General features: G+C 46.5%; 1 protein-coding gene across 5 annotated transcripts in view; it reads right to left on the reverse strand.

Moving 5' to 3' along the window:
- AGPAT4 (1-acylglycerol-3-phosphate O-acyltransferase 4) overlaps positions 1 to 2,507 on the reverse strand; it is a 124,832-nt gene extending 122,325 nt beyond the window's left edge. For 3 of the 5 annotated variants that reach the window (XM_007097236.3, XM_042987483.1, XM_042987481.1), the window contains exon 1: positions 2,376 to 2,507. The gene's annotated coding sequence lies outside the window, so the exon portion shown is untranslated. Of the gene's footprint in view, positions 1 to 2,250; positions 2,275 to 2,316; positions 2,340 to 2,375 lie in introns of those variants that run through there. The other 2 variants (XM_042987480.1, XM_007097238.3) reach the window with 2 other exon arrangements.
- Between the last annotated feature and the right edge of the window lie 3,900 nt (positions 2,508 to 6,407).

The following is a 6,407-nucleotide window of genomic DNA, read 5'->3' on the forward strand; positions in this document are numbered from 1 at the left end:
CTCTATTCAGCCTCTTTCATGGCGTCCTGAATTTGCTTTGCTCTATAGCCTCCCTGACCTTCCCCAGGTCAGGGCTATTATTATGTTTTTAAGCTCTGCTCAGGGTCCATTTATAGGACAGTATTTATTTATTTATTTCTGGCTGTGCTTCCCAACGATTCTTGCCCTCTGGACTCCATGCCGGAAGGCTTTTTGTTGTGAAACTGCTAGGTCTGGAAACTCCAGGGCGCCCCCCATCACAGACTCTGACTCACACACCATCCATCTGCTTTGCGGGGTCAAGGGGTAAATCTACATCCCTGAGGACCATTTTCAGACTAGGAAAACGGTAACTTAGCAAGACTGCTTTCCATGCTCTTTGTGAGCATCGGAAAACCCACAACTCAAGTGCTCAGGTGTGCCAACAGGCGCTTTTCAAATTCTTTTCAACGACACTTTGCTTTTTGCTCTTTAACTAGTTCTCTTGGCTTTAACTCCATTTGGTTCTGGCTAGCCTCGTGCCATGCCATGCAGTCCTCATTTTCAGGTCCCTTTTGTATCTGAAATACTTGAGACCTCTTGCATTATAGTAAGTTTTAGAAGTCCCAGATAATGGCATGTTTAGGTCAGGATCTCTGCAAACAGAACCTCATTAAAACCACCCCTTCTTCCTGCTTCCATGCTGAGGGGTTAGCCTGAGGTTTCTGAGTAATGTTTTTGGTTTCAGGAACGAGAAGGGACTCGGAGGGCTGAGCGACCTTCACAAGTCTTTACTTAAAATTACAGATAATTTTAAGAATCGAGGATGAGACGACTATTGATCTATCTTATAAAGGCTAACTTGTAACTCGGGATATGCCCATTAAGAAAATAGTGTCCGTTATCAGATATTTCCTCACACTTACTGAATAAAAGACTCTCACCTGTTAACAGGCCCATTTGGACTTTCTAGCAGACACGTCCTTGATTCTAATCATATTTGACTTTGCTTATTACCAGAGAGATGATACTTTTCTCTTGTATTCTATACTTTTCCTGAAAATCAATTCTTTTTCTCCCCATAAAGGATGAGAAGATTCAGTAGCTTTAACTTAGGACTTTGATCCTTGCCCACCTACACACACACACACACACACACACTTTCTCCCTCCTCTCAGGATAATTTTCTCCAACTGCAGATGCTTGCCTCATAATCATAGATGGGTTAACGCTTTCCCGGTTTTGAAAACGAGAAGGTGTACGGACCCTGACCTTAATGAGAGCGGATGGCACAGGTGATCCACATAAGGAAGATGTGCAAAGAAAAACAGAAACAAAACCAAAAAAATCCAAACAGAGAATCCTGCTAGTAGTTACCTTTTGTCACCCACTCGGACTTGTTGAACTTGGGTTTTGTGCTGAGTAAGTTCAGGCTAGAGCAAAGAACCCTCTTTTGCATATTTGGGCGATGGGGCACACCTGGGCAGATAATAACGTACCCATCAGCGCTGGTCCTCAAACACCCTCTAAAACTTTTCTCGAGGACCTCACCTCCTATAAAGAAGTGCACGCTCGCCCCTTGCTTAGGCTGCTCACGGCATTAATACCACGTCTAGAAAACTGTCTTGGTTTCCTAAAACAGACCAGAAACGGAGGACTCGCATAAACACAGAACCCTTCCTTCCATAATTCCTAGATATGACGGAGAAATTCATAGGCCAAAAATTAAGTAAATAAAGAGGTAATCCCAAATGCCTGTTTCCTTGACAACACCCCTCCCCCAGCCCTCCTCCGATAGGGAAAAACCAAAATGAAAGTGAGGAGGGGGTAGCCACAAAGCCGTGCTGGATTTTAGCAAGCGGAGCCCATAACCGGGTCCGGAAAGCAGCAAACTCGGAACGAAATACAAATAAATCAATTGATATCGGGGGCTGCCTTTTGTGGAGGGTTTTTTTTTTTTTGTGGTTGCCATAGAAACGCCAGGGACGGAAGAACGTGTTGCATGACACAGGAGACCGATCTGTAACAGGAACCTTCTCCCCAGCTTCATCTATCGCAGAGAAAACGCTTCGGCCCAAGGGGAGGGGGCCGCAGGGGGAGGGGGGCGGGGAGGAAGCCCTGAACGGCAGCTCGAAATCACCACCGGGAAACGAACGCTCGCCCAGCTGAGCACAAAGGAAGGGTCCTTTTGTGGCTGCAGAGCCCCCGTGCCTTCCAGGCTCTGCCCCTCCACGTCCCCACTGGAGCCTGACTTCCTTCTCCACCTTCCACGCTTCCTCGTTCTGTACCTACCCCTTCCAGAGGTTTTAGTGAGGTCCAGCCCCGCAGAGGATAACAGTGAGACACAGACACTCACACACAAACATCCGCCACGCCCAGAGGTGAAGTCGCCTGGAAATCGCACGAACGGCACATACCTCCTTGCTGGCGGCCCCTGGCACATGGGCTTGGGAACCAGAAACTGAAAGGGAGCAGGCTGGGGTGCAGAAATTGCCACTAGTTTATAGGAGCTGTAAGTCAGCCAACACTGGAAAGAAAAAAGCGAGACTCCACCCATGGGGTGGACCCTTCGGGAAAAAAAAAAAAAAGTGGTCCTCAGCTGACGTCTCTCCCCACCCCATGTCACTTCCTTTTAAAGCTACAATTTAGCAGTTACGGGGAGGGAAGCTACGAGCCGGTGTAACATGAGTCACTCCCTTCCCCTTGCAATTAGTGTAAGGAAGTGCCTCCTCGGTCGGCTTCGCGTTCCAAAGCCTCCGGCTCGGGGAACCTGCCGGAATCCGAAACAAAGCCCGCTAGGTGGCCCTTCTCTTCCCGCCGCGGCTCCCACGCCCTGTTGCATCCCCGGGGCCCCGAGGGCTCCTGCAGGCTCGGCCCGGACGCACTCCGGCCCCGTCCGCGCGGCGACCTGGAAACGGTCCCAAACGGGCTCGCGGGTCGCTCGGCGGGTCTGCTGGGGGGGGGGGGGGGGGGAGATGCCCGCGCTCTCCGATCCCCCCCGCCCTCGCTGCTCCGCCCGGGGCTGCGGGGAGATCGCTCTCCACCCACCGGCGCCCCGAAGCACCTTCAAGGAAATAATGCCGGAAAGTCCAAGTGATCGCAGACGTTCCGAACTGGGAAAAAGAAGCTCTGGGGTCGGTGTGTTTTCTCCCCGCCGGGGTCGATTACCACGCACACGCGCGCGCGCGCGCGCACACACACACACACGCACGTGGCATTTGCACCCAGTGTGTTGGAGTGGGTCTGGGCACACCTTTAGAATCAAACGCTGTCATCACAACTTTAAAAAGAGTTTCAACAGCAACTCTGCAAATACCGCGTCTCCAACATGCCCACAGCATGATTTCAACCTCCAAATAGTTAAGATGTATGCCCTTCAAATGTCCACTATTAGAACCATAGTCGCAAATAACACTGGAGCCTCTGCATACGACCCCTGTGTTCACCCCCTTCTTTAGACGTTGACAGCCCACGGGGAAGAATAGAATGCTCGCGAATAACTAGACCACACTGCAAAACTACTAAGACCCACAGATTGCTAAAACCGAAGGAAACCAAACCAAAACCCAAGCAAAACAGTGCGCCATGAGAGCAGAGAAAGAGAACAGAGAAAGAGCTCTGCTCCGTTATGGTGGGAGAGAAGGGGGCATCCGCAATTGACAAAGGGGGGTTTGGACTATAAGGTGTGTGGCGTGCTGGTGGCACGTGTGATGGGAGAGAGGCAGATGGGACATGGATGGGGAGGGGGACGTTAAAGGACATCGAAGGCATAAAAGAGGAATCTGGACAGAAAACCCATTTGTAGCAATGTCTTCTTTTAATATCCATGTGAAAATTAATTTGACCATACAGAAATGTGGGTGCCTGGGTGGCTCAGTCGGTTGGGCATCTGACTCTCGGTTCTGGCTGGAGTCCTGATCTCTTGGTTTGTGGGTTTGAGCCACATGTGGGGCTCTGCCCTGCCAGTGCATAGCCTGCTTGGGATTCTCTCTCTTCCTCTCTCTGCCTCTCCCCTGCTCGTGCTCTCTCTCTCTCTCTCTCTCTCTCAAAGTAAACTAAAAAAAGAAAGTTTGACCATACAGAGATGCTTATAAAAGATGTTTGTAAGACCTTTCTTACAGCCAAAGCGATTTTTGAGAGTTTTTATAACTTTTCAAATTATGTTTTAAAATCCATTTATTTCTAGCGTGGGGGAAACTTGCAAAGGTTTTTCAAAGTACTTCTCAAGTAGAGTTAGACTGTTTTTCATATTTGAATCTTGAATGGAAATGTATTTCAAAATCTGCAAATTGCATAAAGTTGTGCTATATTACAAGGGTAATTTAGTTATTTATTTTGAGAGAGAGAGAGAGAGAGAAACACCAGCAGGGGAGGGGCAGAGAGTGAGAGGGAGAAAGATGATCCAAAACAGGGTCCGCACTGCCAGCACAGAGCCTGACTAGGGGCTCGATCCCACAACCGTGAGATCATGACCTGAGCCAAGTCAAGAGTGAGACGCTTAACCAACTGAGGCACCTAGATGCTCCTACAAGAACAGTCATTGATTTCAATGGAAACAATATGAAATTAAAATTTTTGACAATTGCCAGTCTTATTCTGATCTCAATACTTTAATATGTCTTGATTCCATTATGATGATAATTATTATGTGTGTTATTGCTACATTAACACTTTGTCTATTTCAATGATGTTACTCACAGTCTCAATTATCTCAGCAATATAGCTGAGAAATACAGGGGAAAGTCACCACTTCTAAAAATTTAAAGTGGAAGTACCACATCCATGGACTAAATCTTATACACTTTAGACTCTGTTCTTATTTTAGATATTCCTTGTTCAGCTGTTTCTGTCTAGACAAGGAATTGTGAAAATTCCCAGTTCACAATCTAACAAATCAGTTCAACAAATATTTATTGAGTGCCTGCGCTTTTGTTGCTGAAGACACAAAAACGTGAATAAGATGTGGACATTGGCCCACGGCGCTCAAGGTCTTAGGAGCGAAAGACCTGTAAACAGTTAAGATACGGTGTAATGGAGGCAGTAACTGAAGTCTGTACAAGGTTCAGAAACGGCCCAAAGAATGGGAATAGGGAAGTGGAGGAGAATGTCTACACAGTTTCTTAGCTCACAACAAACTGTAAGGGGTGAGAGCAGGCAGTACATTCATCAGCAAGACTGTAAAAAATTAATGCTGACCCGTGGAGCGATTTAAAAGGACATAAAAGATATAAACTATAACACACCCAAAAAGGATAAACAAATAACCAATAAACATCAACAACAAATATGCAACCTCACATAAGAATACAGGAAGTGAAGGGGCGCCTGGGTGGCTCAGACGGTTAAGTGGCTGGCTTCAGCTCAGGTCATCATCTCACGGTTCATGGGTTCGAGCCCCCTTTGGGCTCTCTGCTGTCAACACAAGAGCCCTGTTTAGCTTCCCTGTCCCCCCTCTCTCTGCCCTTCCCCACTCACGTTCTCTCTCTCTCTCTCTGAAAAATAAATAAAACATTAAAAAGAAAGAATACAAGAAGTGATGTTCTTTCTTTGTTTATCCATTTGTCAAATATTCAAAAACCAAATATACAAAGGTAAAGAAGATGCTATGCAATGGGTTCTCTCCTCTCTTGTTGGTGACAGTAAAGTGGCACATTATTTTTGGAACTCAATTGAACCAGATCTGTCATGAGCCTTTAAAATGTTCACACTCTCGGGGTGCCTGGGTGGCTCAGTCTGTTAAGCATCAGACTCTTGACTTCAGCTCAGGTCGTGATCTCGTGGCCGGTGAGTCTGAGCCCCGGATCTTGGGATTCTCTCTGTCTCCCTCTCTCTCTCTGCCCCTCCCCTACTTGCTCTCTCTCCCTCTCTCTCTCTCTCAAAATAAATAAAATAAAATGTTCACACTCTATCCAATAATTCAACTCATACGTATTTATGCCAAGGAAGTAAGCACAGGTCACCTCAAAGGCACATGTAGATTCGTCAGAGTCATGTATGATAGTGAAGACTGCAAACCATCTAATGTCTGAAGTTGCAGGTCAGTTATGTAAATGATGTGATATTCATATGATGGAGTATACTACATACATTTAAAATGCTATATTTGAAAGACGCGAGGAAACATTCACAGTATATTAAGTGAAAAGGGAACTGAGCTATATAGCTAACATAAACTCTTCTTTATAATTATACAAATATATATTAGGTTGTGTGTAATGGGTTGGATAGAGGCCCCCTAAAATTCACGTCCATCCAGCACCTCAGAATGTAACTGTATTTGGAAACAGGGTCTTTGAAAATATAATTAGTTAGGATGAGGTCATCCTAGATCAGGAGGGGCCCTCAATCCAATGACTGGTGTTCTTACAAGAAGAGGAGAGGACAGAAAGATACACACGGAGAATGAGGCCATGCGATGCTTGAGGCAAAGCCTAGAGGCAGAACGTCAA

This window comes from Panthera tigris, chromosome B2, assembly GCF_018350195.1.
Source record: "Panthera tigris isolate Pti1 chromosome B2, P.tigris_Pti1_mat1.1, whole genome shotgun sequence".
In the NCBI taxonomy this organism is placed as follows: domain Eukaryota; kingdom Metazoa; phylum Chordata; class Mammalia; order Carnivora; family Felidae; genus Panthera; species Panthera tigris.